Raw genomic sequence first — 19,718 nt, 5'->3', positions numbered from 1 at the left:
AGCTACACCAAACTAGCACATTCAGTACCATGGCAAAATTATATCTTCAAAGGGAACTAGCATTTGCTAGCAGCCTATTTATTAATATTACTTGTAATATTACAATGCAATGTGCATGATGCTTTCCAAACATCATTTCTTTTAATCCTTCCATGTCACAGAGGAGGCATCTGAAGACAGAGACGCTGCCCAGGGTCAGAAGCTGGATTCAAAGTGACCAGCCTGTCTGTATCTGATACTTTTTCATTTATTTGTATTTTTATGCTCTATCTCTGATCATTTCATTCCCCTTCAGGTGGTAGATGGGATTATTATTCTCAACTATTTCTCCCTCCCTATAATAGGATTATTCACTCCTGCCCATTTTCAGGATTTGGCCCTGTGACACACTTTGACCAATGAAATGTGAGCAAATGAGACACCAACCACCTCTAAGCAGAGGTTTTAACTGAGTTTCATGGTTGGATCAGGCCCTCCTTTTCCTGGCCTCTGCCAAAGCACAACCCCATACAGGAACACTTCTTTCAGCATTACTTTTGATAATAAAAAAGAAATCTTAGAAACAACCTATTATCTATTAAAAATATTAACTACACAAAGATACATAATAACATGAAAAATACATAATGTAAAATGAAAAATATAATATGACTATGATTACAGCTATGGGAAACTGCAAAATGCATATGCACAGGGTGAAAAAGACCGAAAGGAAAAACATACCAAAAAATACCGCAAGATTTTGTTGGAATTAGAGAAGAGGATAAAAATTAACCATAAGTGTTACAGTGTCACACTGCTTCAATAATATACAAATTTATCTTCTCCTTTCAAAATTCAAGGCAAGACTTTTTAAAAAAAAATACAGCATTAGACAGTATGAACCATGAGCATGCCTTGCAAAAGTGAAAATGCCCACCCTCAGAATGTTGCTCTATATATGCAATAAAATCTCAGGGTCATCACTTCTGAGCAACATGAACCTGTGTAAGTTAACTACTCTGTGCCTGTTTCCTCTTCCATGAAGAATTTAATAATATCTACTTCTTGGGCTATTTAGCACATTAAATAAGGTAATATATATAAAGCACCTAACTCATAAACATCCAATAAAAGTACCTTTCTTTTCATTACAGCTAATACCACAGAAAATTGATGTAATTTTATCTATTAGAGAAATGAATTCATCAATGAAGCACAAACCAAACATAATATTGAAGGCAATTTAAGACCCTCAGCAGTCCATGGACTCAGCTGTAAGAAGATTCTACTTTTTAAGGACCCTGGTGATTCACCTGGATAATCCAGGATAATCTATTTTTAATCAGCTGAGTGGCAATCTTAATTCCATTTGCAAACCTTAATTCTCTTTTACCATATTAACATGTTCACAGATTCCAGGGATTAGGATAGTACAGACATCTTTGGAGACTGTCTTAGCCTATTTTGTGTTACTACAAGAGAATACCTGAGGCTGGGTAATTTACAAAGAGGTTCATAGGCTGAGAAATTCAATGGTAGTGCCCAGGCTTCTGGTGAGGACTTTGGTGCTGCATCACAACATGGCGGACAAAGTCAAAACAGAAGCGAACACTTGCAAAGTAGGGAAAACCTGAGGAGAGTCCTGGCTTTGCAACCCACTCCCGAGAACTAATCCATTCCAGGGAGAACTAATCAAGTCTCAGGAGAACGAAAACCGCGAGAACAGCACCAAACTATTCACGACGGGCCTGTGGCCATAACCCAAACACCTCCCACTAGGCCCCACCTCCCAACACTGCCACCCTGAGGATCAAATTTTAATAGCAGTTTTGGTGGGGACAAACCATGTCCAAACCGTAGCAGAGGGACATTATTCTACCTATCACACTGTGGTACTTCCTATAAAATCATTCAATATTGGCTGTGTGTGATGGCTCATACCTGAAATCCCAGCACTTTGGGAGGCTGAGGTGGGAGGATCGCTTGAGGTCAGGAGTTCACTTGAGATCAGGAATTGGTGCCAGCCTGAGCAAGGGCAAACCCCGTCTCTACCAAAAAAAAAAAGAAAAATTAGCCAGGCATGGTTTCAGAGTCTGTAGTCCCAGCTTCTTGGGAGGCTGAGACAGGAGGATGGCTTGAGCCCAGGAGTCTGAGGTTGCTGTGAGCTAAGCTGACGCCACTTCACTCTAGCCCAGGCAACAGAGTAAGACTGTCTCAAAAAAATAAAATAATAAAGTTCAATATTTAATAACCTGGTTAAAATCAACAAAATACACTGTGAACTCCTCTTTCCTGATCTTATACTATGACCTTCCCCTGTGACAGATCAATATTCAGTCTCTTAAAGCAGAAACATACTTATCTATAGGAAGTGTACTTGAATGAATGAATGCTCTCCCTCATTTATTCAGTACTGAGGGCCAAGTCCCATGGAAATGAAGCAGACAGTCTCTGCCCATAAGGCACTCACCCACTAGAGGCAGGGATGAAGCAGAAGGTACAAAAATAGACCTTCGAGGTTCTGTGGAGCTTCAACTGAGGTTGCTGTTGAAGGATTCCCTGAAGAGGGACGTTCAGGCAGAATATTTATGGAAGAAAAGAGGAGCAAGGGGCTGAAGGCATAAGGCTCAGCGTGGTGTCAAGGGTTACGAGGAAAGAGCCCTCAGTGCTGGTGAGCACAGACTGAGGCAGAGTAAGGAAGTGACTATGGGTTGCTGCTGAATTCCACTGGAGAACATCATTTAAGGAAGTCGAAGGAGAGAGGTGGAATCCAACCTAGATCCTGAGAAGGGATCATAAAGGCTAAAAGAAGAAAGAAAAAGTGCCCAGAAACGGGGCATCAAGTTGAAGATAAGCAGATTCCATTGAGAATCAGCCCCTGGAGCTCACCATGAGGTCACTGATGAACAAGGCCAGATCAGCATCCCTAAGAGAGGCCAGAAAACAAACTGCAACAAACTGGGGAGGGGACAGACGAGAGAGAGGCAGGGAACAGAAGGGGAAAAGAAGGGGGACAAGAGGGAGGTGAAGGGCAAGAAGGCAGGGGAGGAGAGAATACGGAGAGAAGTGGGAGAGAGGGAACTTTTCTAAGCTGCCACCACCAAGCACCAGTCACTGTGCTTGTATATTATCGTATAAGGAATGGTCAGTTGAAAAACCTGGGACTCTGTTTAGGAGTTTCTCTTTTCAGTACTCAAGTATTGAAAAGAAGCAGTATGTGGGATGAAGTAAAAAAAATTCTACAAGCTTGGACACATTCACAGGCCAAGGAGAAGAACCAGCAGAAATGGAGCACAAGACAACATAAGACACAGACAAGGTGACTGCTAGAGTAAGTTCTGAAAGAGGCAAAATGGGTCAGAATCAAGAGCAAGATGAGGGGTCGGCTTTGAGTAGGCCATGGAAGCCCTCTTCTCTAAAGTGGGTAGAGGTACCACCATCAAAATAGGAGGGAGGGCTGTAAAGTAGGAAAGAAGTGAAAAATGTCAGTGGACTTAGGGAGAAGGGAAGTGGAACATCCCAATGTTTGAAAGCAAAGACCTTTGTCAAAATTGTAGAAGTAATTGCACAAACCAGGGTTTAAACAAAGAACAGTAGTCTCAGTTGTGGTTTTACTTTGAAGCAACTGTTACCCTAGGGAAGTCAGTTAAACTTCCTAAGTTCCATCTTTAAAATATGGGGATTTGGTAAGATGATCACACTGTCCCTTCCAGCTCTACATTTCAATGGCCTCAATCAAGGACAGAGCTTATACCTTGAACATAGTGTCAGCTTACCTAACCAAAAACAAAAGTGAGAGAACAAAATTCAAGGTGTATATAATTTAAATATCCTTGGGCCATTTTTACATCTTGCTTTTGATAGTGACAGCCACAACAAACAGATGGTTGGTTACTGCTGACAAGGGCTGCATTAGTCCTAAAGATAATGGATGTTTTTATAAATAGTAAAGAGCTCTAAAGAGTCTTCATACATGAAAGGTTTTATGTGATCCCCACGACAGCCCTGTGAGATAGGTAAAGCTCCTGTATTATTCTATACATTTTCTAGTTGGGGAAACTGAGGCTTATAGAGATTGATGATTTGCCCAAGGCACAAAAGAAGATGAATGACAAACCTGGGACTTGAATCCAGGTTCTCATGACTCCAAATCACTATTTTTTTTTTATTTGTTTTCATGCTTTTTAGTACTCTTAACACACTGACACACAGCTCCTTGTTTTGCAAAATTTTCTTCTTTTAACTGATCCTGGCAATATAGTTTATTGAAACACACGTACAACCTTAATTTCCAAGTGATAAATGACTGATTGGAATCCAAAGGGCAGAGATGGAAAGGATTAGGTTTCAACTATTTCAGTGTCCTTCTCAGGATGAGGAAACAAAACAAGACGCCTTTCCCAGGACAGATGGAAGCAAAGCCAACACTAGAACTCAGGGCCTCTGCCAGCCCTGAGGCTCGTAGCACTGGCCAAGTCTCACACAGCTTCAAACAAAAGTTAACAAAAGAATGGCTCCTTAACAATGAAATTGTTCAAATTTAAATAATTTGAGGGGCTCATTCTCTTGTTTTTACTACATGTGTGAACCATATGGACACTGCCTATTAGTGGTACTAGAATTCTCTGGAGCAAATTCCCTTCCCAAATGGGAGAGTTTGTAATGACAGTCATGGCTCATTTTACTACAAAAGAGAAGTAAATGTGTCCAATAAGGAATCCATCTGAGGGAGCTTTAAACCAACTGAAAGCTTACCATTTTCTACCTACAAAGTGTTTTCTAGACAAATTAAAATTGAAAAACTGAAAAAATGCAATGAAAATATTTTGAAGAGCACCATATTGTCTACGTATTCCCATTTTCCTCCTTTGCAAATACTGTAATGAGTCAGCAGGTGCTTACTACCAAATTACTTTTTATCATGAAGCCGAAAAATGTTTAACGTTTAAACAGAAGACATCATGAGAATAGATGAGGATATGCAAGTGACAAATACTATGAAATTGCAGGTCCCATCTCACATGTTTTATGTAGGAAAAAAGTATGAGGCTTCCATTAGACTATAAGGGACTCAAAGACAAGAATGCCAGAGGAAGGGAGCTCTTCTGAGGTGAGCTGATAATCTGCTTCCTTCCTCAGGGCCTCTGGGGAACTCTTGGGCTCCTAACTGATGATACTTGCCAAAAGAAAGGATTTCTACCGAGGAAGAGGAAAAGAGAACCAGCAAATCTTTATGGTGAACTCACAAGGGCTAAAATGACAGATGGAACTACTCTCATTTGCTCAGTTCTGGGGCTATGAGAAGGAGGCTGAGATGTTAGGCTGAGGGTTTCTAGAAGGCAGAGTGAAATCTCCTATGATTTCACAGGGCTTTGGAGACAACGTTTTAACAGAGTAGGAGTGCTACCTCAAATACATATCCAGTTTTCTCTGCCAAACAGTTGCCAAGAATTTGAAATTAAGGGGGCAGGAGGCTAAAGCTCAAAAACTCCAAAGGGCAAAATTGACTCTCCCAGTTTTTCAGGGGTAAGAAAACAAAGATCACTTAGACTTTCAATCAGAATTCCAGGAGAGCTATGCCCAAGGAGCATGGACAACCACAGCTGGATTGAATCCCTCTAAAACTACAACCTGGCCGTGGCTTCGCTGAATTCCCAATGGAGTGAGGGTGATAAGCCCCTCACTGTAGTAGCCTAACAGAGGAAAGAGAGGAATTCTTCTCTGGAGGAAAATAAGCTAGAGCCAATAAGGTTCTTTTAGACACAATGTCCAGAATAAAACGTCATTAGACATGAGAACTGCATGAAACTGTAAGCAGTATTTAAGAGAAAGATAAAGCTATAGATGCAGACTCACAGATAATCCAGATGTTAGATTTATTAAACAAAGCCTTTAAACTAACTATGATTAATTGGTTAAGAGAAAAGGGAGAAAATAAATGAAAAGATGGTGAATTTCAACAGAGAACTAGAAACTATTTTAAAAAAGAATCAAAGGGACATTCTAAAAACAAAACAAATGAAATTAAGGAAAATACATTATCTGAAATTAATTCATTGGATGAGTTTAATAACAGATGGGACATAGCAAAAGACAGGATTAGTAAACTGAAGATTAATGGAAAACACCCCTATTAAAACCCAAATAGAAAAATGGAAGAGGGGAGATGCAGATCATAGGAGTGCTCACCCTAATTAAACAATAAGGTTTCCATTCTGCTCTTGAACAAGTACAGAAAACCCCACAATAACATAAATTTGAATATGCAGATGGTCTTCAACTTAGGATGGTGGTTTGACTTACAAGTTTTTTCGACTTCATGATGAAGGGAAGGCCATCCACATTCAATAGAAACTGTACTTCAACTATCGTTAGGCATTCTGTTTTTCACTTTCATTACAGCATTCAATAAATTACACAAAATATTCAATACTTTATTATAAAATAGGCTTTTTGTTATGATTTTGCCCAACTGTAGGCTAATGTAAGTGTTCTAAGCACATTTTAGGTAAGCCAAGCTAAGCTATGATGTTCTGTAGGTTAGGCGTATTAAATGCATTTCTGACTTATGATATTTTCGACTATTGGGTTAAGTTCAGCAGCATCTGTACTGTGGTGGATGATTGCCTCCTGGTTTCCACCTGGCCACTGATCTGATTTCATCAACATAATAATGCAATTCCACATTTTATGCCATCAAAATTTTGAATCCCAGTAAGTATTATGGTTTTTACTGAAATTGGGGAAAAATACAACCACAGTATGAAGAATGGAGTGTCAGAGTAAGATAAGACTAGAGATTAATACTCCAACCCTCATGTTAAAGATGACAATACTTGAAATCCAGAGCAATAAAAATCATGTGCCCAGCCACCAAAGCTACTTAGAAGCTGACTGGGGACCGAAACAGCAGCCTCCTGACTTGAAGTTCAGCCTTCCGATTCTAGCACAAGGTCAGCCCAAGGTCACATCCAATGCAAAGTCAAAGCTCTTGGTGAAATATTGCAATTTTTATGAAAACCTACCTTTTTCATTGACAGTAATGGGAAAAAAATTACTGATAGTGACACAAAATACAATACCCTATGTACTCATTCACTCTAACCATGTAAGTATGAAAAACCTGCTATTGTAGGGCACGCTGGCTCCGTAATCCCATCTCTCAAGGCCTTCCTCACAACATGGGTAATAACATGCATAATATCATACACAATAGTGACTAAAGAAAAAGATCCCACATTGCCATTCCTGGATGTAAAGGACAACCCTGGTTGGATTCTTGGTCTCTAGGGCACAAGGTGTTCCCCCCTCAGTGAACATGGCATTTTACTCTCTGCAGCTGTTAAGGAAAAATATCACCTGTTCTTTCAATCCTGTATAAATCTGAGGCACTGGTATTAGCTGAAACAGTCATACCCCTTCCTCTTTAGGAAATTCACTAGGACTCGGTTGTCTTTGTCCATTATGTCTTCCTGGAATCCAAATACCTGCCAGGCTTTGTTTTTGTTTTCATTGTCAAAACAAAGTACAAGCCCCTCATTGCATGCATGACTGGGCTACTGGATGAGCAAATCAGCTTCTACAGCCATGGATGCTGACCTGTGCTCAAGCCTACGTCCAGAAACCAAACGTACTGACAATGCCATGACAATAAGAAAATTTTGACAACATCATTAATCAGGAACAAAAATGGAGTATGTACACAAAGCACAGAAGTTACTTTAAATATTTTCCAATGTAAGAATTAGTCATCAAAGGATAGAAGAGTGATTACCGTCTATGTGTATGTTCTAAAATCTCCATTTGAAAGCCAACATATGCCCATTAACACCATTCAGTATATGCCACCTCAAGCTTCTCCTAAAACCACCTTGAATTTATTAGCTGTTTGTTTCTCTATCACAGCCTTCCCCTCAATGTAAATATGTTTCTTAACTAGTAATCCTCCATAGAACTTAACCACTGTCCTACATGGCTATTTCAGACAGCTCAACATTTATTTATGCTTTTCATATAGCTTTTGCTAGTATTTTAACCTTACACAGGAAGATATGTGGGTTTGATTAGGATGTACACACTCATTTGTATGTGTACATAACATGTGTGTCTATATGTACATACATACCACGTATTTATACATCAGCAAATGTAACTTAGGAAGAATTCACATGAAACATGTTGGGAATTTAGTATATAAAATGTCCATTTCCTATGATATCAAACTAGCTCTTTTAAAAAAACAAAGCATGAGTACCCATAAATGCTATCTCAAGTAGTATCCTATTTCCGTCTGTTAAAATACCTTGACTTGACAAATTATTAATGGTCAGATAAAAATATTGATTTGTTTCAAATTGTTATGGCCTTCTAAAAATACTGAATTATGACCTGAGCTTATGCTGTCATTAAGTAAACAAACACTATACAGAGATCCAGTAAGAAATTAATCTATAAATAAGGTATAGTGAAGAACTAAATCTTTTGTCCTCTAATAAAAGGAAAAGTATGCCATGAAAAAATGCTTTGAGAAGATACTTTTTAACATAAGTTAAAATTCTAGAGGGGAATCGGTGGGGTGAAAAAAAAAAGAAAAAAATTCTATTTTCACCCACAAATAGCACAGCTGTTATTTCAGCCGAGGATTAATCAGGTTGTGGATTTCTCATGCCTCCAACTGTGTCAGTGGGAGGTCACTGAACCATCGTGAGCTGTCTTAAGTCCCTTTAAGTGCCTCCTATTCTTTTAATGCCTTTTGGTCACTTCACTGTTTGTCTAGGATTAGTAGAAATGGGCATAAATGAGGTAAAATTTATATCCGCTTTCTTTTAACTACTTGTAACAACTCTACCAAGAAACAGATGTATACTAAAACCAAGTTCTGGAAAAAGCTCAGACCTACCCATGTGTTATTATACTATCCCTGGAAAACTGGGATTATGTTATATAGATTTTAACATATTTCAATTAAATTCCTACATTATATACTATAACTATACTTCTTCCTAATGTATTCTAGTCCTCAAAAAGGATCATTTTAATGGGCGGTAAATCAGATATCTTTAAATTCATGTTTCCTCTCTGAATAGTTTGTAACAGCTGGAAAAGCACAGACATTAAGATTGGGTAAATGACTGTTTCTGAGTAGAATATCTTAAATTTTCACACATGGTGAGGAAGAACATGGATGAACAGCCCCAATCAATCAGCTCTCTTTTCATTTTCTGACACTCTCCTCTCCCAGATATGCCTTTTCAATCAGCTGATAGACATAAATCAATGGCAATACTTGAGAGTGCTCCACAGTGACAAGGTCCCAATGCTCAGAGCTATCCATCAGTTTCCAAAATGAAGAGGAGAGATGTTTCTCCTTTCTCCAGTACTGAAAAGCTCCTTCCCCGTCCCAGTGCCAATGGTACTTCCACTTGGCTAGCCCAAATTAGGGAGACTGGGGATGTCTTAAATATGCTTCAAATAAGAGCTAAAGCTGGGTGCAGTGGCTCATGCCTGTAGTCCCAACTACTTGGGAGATTGAGGCTTGAGCCTAAGAGTTAGACCAACCTGGGCAACATAGCAAGATCCTGTCTTTGAGGGTCAGGATTTGAGAAGAGGGCCAAAGAAGGATGCTAGGAACCATGGGGCCATCTCGGGCTCATGTTAAGTTATAACTAGATCCATGAGCGAGGGTCAAAACTGCCCTGCCTGCTGGTAACCTAAATGGAATCAACCTTCTGGGCCCAGCCTGGTTTAATCTGCTATTCCTGCTCCCAAATAAGCAGACTGCTTGCAAAAATGAATACAATTATTCTACTCTCCCTATTCATACTCCTTGCCAAGTGACAATAGCTCCTCCCATCAAGAGATAGAATCTATTTCCTTACCTCCTGAATCAGGGCTGGCTTCATGACTTGCTTTGGCTAACAGAATTCAGAGGAAGTAAACTGGTTCCAGTTGCAAGTGTAGACCTTGGATGGACTTACACACCTCCTTTCTCTTAGAACCTTGTCAGCTATGGTGTGAACAAGATGGGGCTAGCCTGGTTACAGATTAAAGGGAAGCTTAGGCCATCCTAGAAAAGACAGCCCCCAACCCACCCAGCAAATCATAGATGTGAGTGAACCTGGCCCAGGTCAGAAGACCTGCCCAAATCCAAAGAACCACCCAGTCGAGTCCTGCCCAAATTGCCAATTCACAGAATAGAGAGCTAAATAAATGGTGGTTGTTTAAAACTACTAACTAAACTCGACATTGTGGTGGTTTGTCAAGAAGAAAAATCTAACTGATGTAGGAAAGGATGTGTTCTTCATGAATTCATTTGTTCCATGAGTATTTATGAATTACCTTCTATATTTCAAACAATGCCCCAGTAGTTACTGGGGATACAAAGATTAACACTCAGTAGTGCCTGAAATAATGAAGTGACTTCCTCTAACCACACTGAGAGAGAATACTTAAAGGCTCAAAAGAGGCCACATCTGACTTGGTTTTTAAAAGAAAAACAGTAATTTGCCAGGTAGACAGGCAGGGATATAAAAAGTAGAAGAAACAGCATATACAAAAGCATAGATGCAGGAAAAAAACTCAAGGAATGTTCTAGGAATGGATAACAGTTTAAGACAGATGGAGTGTGGGGAGGAAATGGCAGATGATGGAGCAGGAAAAATAGACTGAAGGCAAATAATGAAGAGTTTCATATTATAAATCATGTTTAGGGATTTGAATGCCTCTGGTGGGCACTGAAGAGCCACAAATTGTTTTTAAGTAAGAAATGGCATGGTTAAATCTGTGTTTTAGGAAAAGAAAGCTGATGACAAGTGGAAAATGGATTAGAGGCAGGAGTACAAATCAGGGAGATCAGAGAGATCAGCTGCGAGGTTATTACTACAATCCTAAAGTGGGATTGAAGAACCTGAACCCCAAGGTAGTGAAAACAGGAAAGAGATATCTACGAAAGATGTTTTAAAGACAGGAAAAGACTCAGCAGCCTTGACAATCAACTAAATATGGGCTGTGAAGATTATAAAAGTTGTGCGGAGGATCAGGACAGTGCCAAGATTTCTACTTCAGAAGCCTAGGTGACTGGTAAATATATTAAGTAAGGTGAGAAAGAAAAAAAGCAGACTGGAGAGGAACACCACATGTTTTTTATGAAGGCACCTGTGGAACACCCAAAGAGAGATGTCTGAGGCAACTGATACAGATCTGGACCTTGAGCTGGAGTACTGGTAGTAGAAGCAAGAGATAAAGACCTAGGGGTCTGAAGAACATGGGGCAGGCAGAGGTGGACAGCTAGAAACATGAAAGTGAATGTGGCCAGGCGCAGTGGCTCACGCCTGTAATCCTAGCACTCTGGGAGGCCAAGGCGGGAGGATCGTTTGAGCTCAGGAGTTTGAGACCAGCCTGAGCAAGAGCAAGACCCCGTCTCTACTAAAAAAAAGAAAAAAAATAGAAATTAGTTGAACAACTAAAAATATATACAAAAAATTAGCCGGGCATGGTGGCGCATGCCTGTAGTCCCAGCTACTCGGGAGGCTGAGGCAGTAGGATCGCTTGAGCCCAAGAGTTTGAGGTTGGTGTGAGCTAGGCTGACGCCACGGCACTCTAGCCCGGGCAACAGAGTGAGACTCTGTCTCAAAAAAAAAAAAAAAAGAAAGAAAATAAAGTAAGTGAATGTGAACACAAGGAATTCCGGGAAAAGATGGAGAAGAGAAGCAACTCGTGAATGGCAGGATCCTGAGGAGCTAAGGAAAGCAGCAGCAACAAACAGAAGAAACCGTCCCTGGGGATGAACAGAGGGAGGGGAAGAATCATTCAGCAAGCATAGATTACAAATTGAGAAAGGGTGCATACCCATCCATTTGGCTTCATTCATTCCTGTAGCGAAGGCATACTGTGCTCTCCCCCTATGGTTCCTCCCACCCGAGAGGGGCCCTGAGTACTATGTAATCAGTGCCAGGGGTAGACAGCAATAGGGGTCACTTGAGTAACAGCATAGATATCCATGTACTTTAATGAAAAACACATTTTTTTTTCAAACTCCTTTTCTGCCACTTGCTGCAGCAAAGAATATCACAAACTTTCATTCTTAGGACATGTATTTGAAATACGCTTACAGTTAATTTACTGTATCTTCTAAACAGATTGTCTCCATATGTTTTTAATAACTAAAAAGGTTTTAAAAAATAACCCTAAAGCAGGCAAAGATTTCGTAAATGGAACACAAAAAGCAATAATCATAAAATTGGCCAGGTGCAGTGGCTCATGCCTGAGATCCCAGCACTTTGGGAGGCTGAAGTGGGAGGATCCCTTGAAGACAGAAGTTCAAGACCAGCCTGAGCAACATAGCAAGACTCTGTCGTTACAAAAAAAAATTTTTTAATTTGCCAGGCATGGTGGTATGCACCTGTATACTCCCAGCTACTCAGGAGGCTGAGGATGGAAAGTAGTTTGAGCACAGGAGCTGAAGGTTATAGTGAGCCATGATCATGCCACTGCACTCCAGCATGGGTGACAGAGCAAGACCCTGTCTCAAAAAAAAAATAAACTGATAACTGGACTTAGCATTAAATCATCAAAAGATACCAGTAAGACAGTAAAAAAGTCCAGGCACGGTGGCTCACACCTGTAATCCTAGCACTCTGGGAGGCCGAGGCTGGGGCAGGGGGAGTCGTTTTGAGCTCACGAGTTCGAGACCAGCTGGAGCAAGCGCGAGACCCCATCTATACTAAAAGAATAGAAATTAGCTAGACAACTAAAAATATATAGAAAAAAATAGCCAGGTATGGTGGCGCATGCCTGTAGTCCCAGCTACTGGGGAGGCTGAGGCAGTAGGATTGTTTGAGCCCAGGAGTTTGAGGTTGCTGTGAGCTATGATAACACCACGGCACTCTAGCCCGGGCAAGAGTGACACTCCGTCTCAGGGGGGGGAAAAAAAAAGACAGGAAAAAAAAAAAAAGCCACAGACTGGAAGAAAATATTTTTAATACGTATGTGTGACAAAGGACTCATTTGCAGAATATAAAAGAATTCTTACAAAGAAATAAGAAAAACAATTCAAAAAAATGGGCAAAAGATTTGAACAGTTACTTCACAAAAGGATATCCAAATGCCGACAAGTATATGAAATAGAATTCAATGTCATTACTCACCAGGAAACAAATTAAAACCACAAGGATCACCTCAGACCCATTAGGAAAGACAATACCAAATAACACGTGCTGGTGAGGACACAGAAATTGAAACCCTTGTTCACTGCTATCATAGATGTAAAATGGTATGTAGCCACTGTGGAAACAGTATGGTGGTTCTTCAAAATATTAATAATTATCATTATGATCCAGCAATTCCACTTCTGGGTATGTACCAGGAAGAACTGAAAGCAGGGACTTGAAGAGATACCTGCACATCCATTTTCACAGCAGCATTATTCACAATAGCCAAAAGGTGGAAACGGTTGTCCATCGACAGATGAACGGATAAACAAAATGTGGTCTGTGTATACACACAATGGAATAATATTCCTCCTTAAAATGAGATTCTAATGCATGCTATACAACATGTCTAAACCTTGAGGACATTATGCTAAGTGAAATAAGCCTGATTTTTTCAAAGGACAGATTTTTCTTTCTTTGAGAAAAGAAGAGTCTTACTCTGTCACCCGCTAGGGTGACAGCAACCTCAACCTCTGGGGCTCTCTAACAATCCACCTCCTGAGTAGCTGGGACTACAGGTGTGCACGACGATGCCCAGCTAAATTTTCTTATTTTTGGTAGAGACAGGGTCTCACTCTTGCTCAGGTTGGTCTTGAACTCCTGACCTCAAGCAATCCTCCCACCTTGGCCTCCCAGAGTGCTAGGATTACAGGTGTGAGCCACTGTGTCCAGCCAGGACAGATACTGTATGAATCCAATCCAATTATATGATGTACCTAAAGTATTCAAATCCAGAGAGACATAAGGTAGAATGGTGTCTGCCAAGTGGCCAAGGGGGAAAAGGAACATTATTGTTTAATGGGTACAAAGTTATAGTTTTGTAAGACAAAAAGTATTCTGGAGATGGATGGTGGTGATGGTTATACAACAATGTGAATGCACTTAATGCCACTAACTTTATACTTAAAAATGGTTAATATGGTAAATTGTATGTATGGGTATTTTACCATAATTAAAAATAATAAAATATTGTTTTAAAAACTCATAAGGAGATACCAGTATACCTCCACCAAAATAGCTAAAATTAAAAAGACAGATAAAACCAAGTGTTAATTAAAACAGAGCCAACTGGAATTCTTGTACACTACTGGTAGAATTTAAATTGATACAACTACTTTGGAAAACTGTTTGCAACATCTACTAAAGCTAAATATATGCCTACCCTGTGACCCCAAAATTCCATTCCTAGGCATATGCCCAGACAAGTAAGTGGGCATGCGCACCAAAAGACATAAAGGATGTTCATAGCTGCTTTATTCATTAGCCAAAAACTGGAAATCTGATCCAAAGGGAAACACATAAATTGTAGTACATACATACAATGGAATTACTGCAACAAAAATTAGAACTATGGATACACACAACCACGTGGATGAAATCTCATAGATGTTATGTGAAAGAAGACATATGTAAAAGAGTTCCTACTGTATGATACTATTTATATGGAACTTAAAAGCAGACAAAACTAGTAGATGGAGTTTTTAAAAATCGCAGCATATGGCCGGGTGTGGTGGCTCACACCTGTAATCCTAGCACTCTGGGAAGTCAGGGTGGGAGGATTGCTTGAGATCAGGAGTTCAAGACCAGCCTGAGCAAGAGCAAGACCCTATCTCTACTAAAAATAAAAAAATTAGCAGGGCGTGGTGGCATGTGCCTGTCATCCCAGCTACTCAAGAGGCTAAGGCAGGAGGATCGCTTGGAACCCAGGAGTTTGAGGTTGCTATAAGCTAAGTTGACAACATAACACTCTAGCCCGGGCAACAGAGCAAGACTCTGTCTCAAAAAAAGAAAAGAAAAAAAAAATCAGTGTGTTGGAGGCGAGATGAATACTGAACCCAAAGAGCAAGAGGAAATCTTCTGGTGTGCTGGAAATGTTCTGTATCTCGACCTGGGTGATGGTCATGTTATATAAACATCAGTATTTCATTGAGCAGTGCACTTTAGAGTAACACATCTTACACACTTTATTGTATGTATGTTATACCTCCAAAAGTAAAGTATCTCAAAGGATCTAATGTCTCCACAATGAGTATGCTGTAATTCAAAAAATAAAGTCTCAACCTTGCTCTTTCCCTTTTTGACTTAGAAAATTATGTGCTGTTCCTCTTAAATATGTTGGAGGTAATTAGTTACTTCCTAGTTTCCTGGGTCAGATAACAAATCTTAAGTCTCATGCGGTAAAAACTTACATGTTCCTAAATGTCCAAGAGCTTTCCTAAAGCCACTCCTTATTCATGGGGTCTTTACACAGTGAGAACTTTTAGTCTTTATACTTTCGGAGTCCACGCTAAATTTGCTTTCTACTGGTAAGTGTCCAATTTGATTGTTTTAAGTTTCAAGAACAGCATTCAACTTTGTTTAACACTTTCATTAACAGGGACTAAACAAATCCCTCCTCAGCTGTAAAGGCATAATGTCAAAAATCACGAGGTAACACCACATTCCGGCATTGTGATGCACTGCACCACTCCCTCCCACCAAGGAAAAGAAAGCTTCGTTCCCTTAACAGCCATTTTCTTGCCTGGCCCTTACGCAGCCAAGGCAACTTTAGCTTCCCAGTGAAAGTACCAACAGCTATTGCCCACCATTCTCAGGAAAGAAAATAAAAATGCACAAAGGTAAATTTTCCCCCCACTCTGGCTTCTACCCATTCCTAATAATGTGCTACCCAGCTGTTGACAAAGAACCTTAATATGCAAAACCTCACATTTTAATGATAATCAAAGGCAAATTCTTTTGAATTGTGTTACAAGGAATAATTTTACAAACTCAATTGTCTCTCATAACCCATCATTTATTTTAGACAAGCAGGCAAATTAGTGGGCCTGGAAAAGCAGCAAGTAAGTAGGAGGAAAACAATGAAAAGATTAAAAATGGAAGGGCTTGGTTTAAAAGAAGCCTCGCAATGCATCTGTATTCTGATCAGTGTGATGTCTAGTCAATAGTGAAGTGCAGTTTTATTAAAAGCAGATACTATTTTATCAGCTCAACTGGCTGACTTTGTTAACAGTATCCCAAATGAAAATTGTTCAGAACAATTGGCAGTTTTATACAGTTTCGGGAAACGTGTATTTAAAAGCAAGTGTGAAGCAACAACTGGTTAAATGCAAAGACACATAGTTACAATAGAAAAAAGAAACGCTTCTCTTTTAAAACAGTAAAAAGTCACTGCCACGGAATATTTTTATTTAAATACATTGTCTGAAACAGATTAGACTTGTTTTCTCCTGCAAGATTACCTCAAATACATTTCACTTCATAGGCATTTATACAAATGTCAAAATATTGAACATAAGAGCAAATGGGTTAGTACTACTGGAATGCAATAATTATAAAGCTGGATAGGTAGATTAATTGTCCTACATACCTGTGGTTTTTCAGATTCCTGTGCTTGCTTACTCATGGACATTCAACTCTTATTTTTCAGAAACTGCTTCTGGAAGCTCCCGTTTTGGCTTCTACACTGCCACCTGTAGACATAAAAGAGAAAGAAATCATGTATTATTCGTGAACAATGCATCTTTTCTAGACAACAGGGGAAAAAGTGGCAAAATATTTGCTCTAAAAGACAAAAGTGCTTTTTCTCCTCTGAAAAGTTTCTAAGGTGTCCCTCTCCCCCAATAATTTAATAAATTATTTGACTAGAAATTGAAACATACTTAAGTCTCAGGTCATCAACTATACACCACTCTGATCAGTTTGTTAAAGAGAGATGGAGTCGCAGAACCCAACTTACAGCCATTTGAAGATCTGTCGCTTAAAATTAGAAGACAACTTCATCACTCCGGTAATCAGGTAATTAAGAATGCTGTAGATTACGGCAAGGGAGAGAGGGGGAGAGAGGGGGGGAGAGAGAGAGAGAGAGAGAGAGAGAGAGACAGAGATCCAGGTTGCGGTTACCTTATCACAAGGTCGCAAGACGTCTATTTAAAAACAATAATTCCAACCTGAACTAGAGTTTTGTCCAATCTAAAACAATAGTTTGGTGGGGTATTTTCATCATAACTCCCTATCCCTGATTTGAATGCGAATTAATGCTAAAAGGTCTTTCCGACACCCCCACGGTGACGGATTTTAATACAGGTAGACCCTTTCTCAAAAAAAAAAAAAAAAAAAAAAGTCCGGAAAGGAACAAACAGGAATAAAAATCCTTGACCAACTATCGGCGAGTCCAAGCAACCAAGAGAGAGAGGAGTGTGCGTGTGCCTCTGTGTGTGTGTGTGTGTGTGTGTGTGTGTGTGTGTCTGCGCGCGCGCGCGCGCGCCCGCTGGAGAGACTGCCCAACAGACACACATTCTGGAGTTAATTGCGAATAAAAGACCTCGCTGCGCAGTTTTTCACCATCTCCAAGTCCCACAGTATACCCAGGACAAGTGCCCCAGCTCCAGCACCTTTAGCCAAAAACACAAGCGCCACTCCCCGTCCCCCTCCCACCTAGGCGAGGCAACGGCCAGAAGCCACCAAGCAAGCACGCCAGCCGAGCCCGCCACCCCGCAAACCTCAGGGCTTCTTTATCCCCACCAGAGATCCGCCCCACTTACCCGGAATTTACTTTAACGCCTTGAAAGCCTGATTTGGTTTATGGAATTGCAGCAAATCCAAGAAAATCGAGTCTCCTTGAGACATTCTCCTTTCTCCCTAGAACAGAAATTCATTCACTCACAACACTCTCCCCCTTCCCTCCCAAACCCGAATACATGCTGCACCATCCCTAGAGGGTCTTTGGGGACCCGCCGAGACCAACGCTGCTCCCACGTGCCTCCATTAAACCCTCGTCCAAACGTACACAAAACGCCAAGAGCATGTGCACAGTCAGCCCTCAGACTTAAGTTCAGCAAACCCGTTCCCCCCCATCCCACCTCAACCCCCACCCTGGCCCTGAAACCGTAAGGGAGCCATCAGGCACAAGCACCGGCCCAGGCAGACAATACTCGAGCAACTCCAGCCTTCCCCGCGCACGCCCCGGCCGGTCCTGCCACCACTCTCTCCTCCCATGGTCCCTACAGTCTTCGGGCAGGAGCGGTGGGCGTCCTGATGGTTGCTGGACGGGGACTGTGAAGAGGGGGGCAAACCGCACACACCACGGAGACTACGGGCGAAGTAGGAGGTCACAGTTCTCAAAGCCCCCACGGGTGTTCAGCTCCTCGAAGGAGTAGGATAGGGGTGCGGATGTTGAGACACGAGAGAATGAATCCTAAGAGAAGCAGCTTTTCTGCACCTCTTCCCCACCTTCGCACAGCGCGCGCGCACACCATAGGGCCACGCACCTTCCTCCTGCCCCCGAACCTGCCCAGCCCTTGTCCCCGAGTGCAGGGCCTGGAAGGGAAAGTATCCGGCCCGCGGCCGCCCGGGGAACGCGCAGAGCGCCAAGCTCGGAGGTACCCACCTGCGCACAGCGTCGTCGCTGCCACCGGTGCGCCCGCCAGTGCGCTGTCTCCCGCTGCACAAGGAGGGAGCCGCGGTCCGAACCCTGGACTCCACGCGCCTTCTCGCGCCCCTGGAGCGGCGGTCTTCGTTTCCCTTCACCAAGGCCGGCTAACAGCTCACCTAACACGCAGGTTCTGCCGCGGTCCCTCAGCCCGCCTGAGCCTAAACGCTCCTCCCCGCCCCTTTTCTGCTGCCCCGCGCAGCGCTGCGCTCCGCCCTCTGCCCGCCCATCCCCGCCGGGGGCTGTGGGCCCCACGCCTCGTGCCGCAGATCCCGGGTCCCTGGGGGTGTTGGGAGGCGGCAGGGAGGCGGCCCTGGGATCCGCCCCGACCCCCCGCTCCTAACCCACCCCCCACTCCCGGAGCCCGCGGCAACCGCCCGCACTCACCCCATGGCTAAGGGTGTGGGCAACGTGCGCTCTGCCCTCGCTCTTCCGGCGTCTCTTCACTCCCCCACGGCACCTTCCTTGGCCCCCAGAGTGCCTCGTGCCTTGGGGGAAGGGGGATTGGTGAAGCGCGGTGGAGTGAGCCCGAGAGAGGAGGCGAAGAAATTACCATGTCAATTGCCAGGGGATGCAAGTTGCTGCCTGTGCCTTGTTTCTGTTACATTAACTACCTGGATGTGCTGCTTTTCTTGTTATGACCGCAGTAATATTCAGAGGCATGAATATAAGATTTCCAAGCTAATTGCTTGTAGGGTTGTTGGTTTGGTTTTTTTTTTAAATTAAATTATGGCAGAAGACAACAGATTCACTGTTTTTAAAAAGTTACTTTACGTATATGTAAAATAATATATAAAGCCACATTTCTAATTTTAAAAAATAGCAAAATATAAATAACAACAGCTGTGTTTTACGGAAACAGATCCAGTGTGTATGTGTTATTTAAACCCACTGTAATTATGTTAATTGGTTCTTTCAAAGTGTATTTTAGGTATTTCTTAAAACGGGCTCAGAATTTAGGGATTAGGAACCCCTGAGTTTTAATTTGGCTTTTTGTCATAGTTCTAAAATACAAATTTCATGGAAATTACTAAATGTGGTTATTTAGGAAAATAGATCCTTTTTATTCCAGGTTGGCAGCATTTTTAGATCTGGCAAAG

General features: G+C 41.6%; 1 long non-coding RNA gene across 1 annotated transcript; it reads right to left on the bottom strand.

The window, feature by feature from the left end:
- Positions 1-1,947: 1,947 nt before the first annotated feature.
- Positions 1,948-18,189, bottom strand: LOC138378428 (uncharacterized). The gene is made up of 3 exons (XR_011231947.1): positions 17,732-18,189; positions 16,558-16,660; positions 1,948-2,030 (listed from the first exon to the last, which is right to left on the bottom strand). It is a non-coding gene; the product is annotated as an uncharacterized lncRNA (long non-coding RNA).
- Between the last annotated feature and the right edge of the window lie 1,529 nt (positions 18,190-19,718).

Source organism: Eulemur rufifrons, chromosome 30 (genome assembly GCF_041146395.1).
Source record: "Eulemur rufifrons isolate Redbay chromosome 30, OSU_ERuf_1, whole genome shotgun sequence".
NCBI lineage: Eukaryota > Metazoa > Chordata > Mammalia > Primates > Lemuridae > Eulemur > Eulemur rufifrons.
This window is presented reverse-complemented; position numbering and strand designations above follow the sequence as displayed.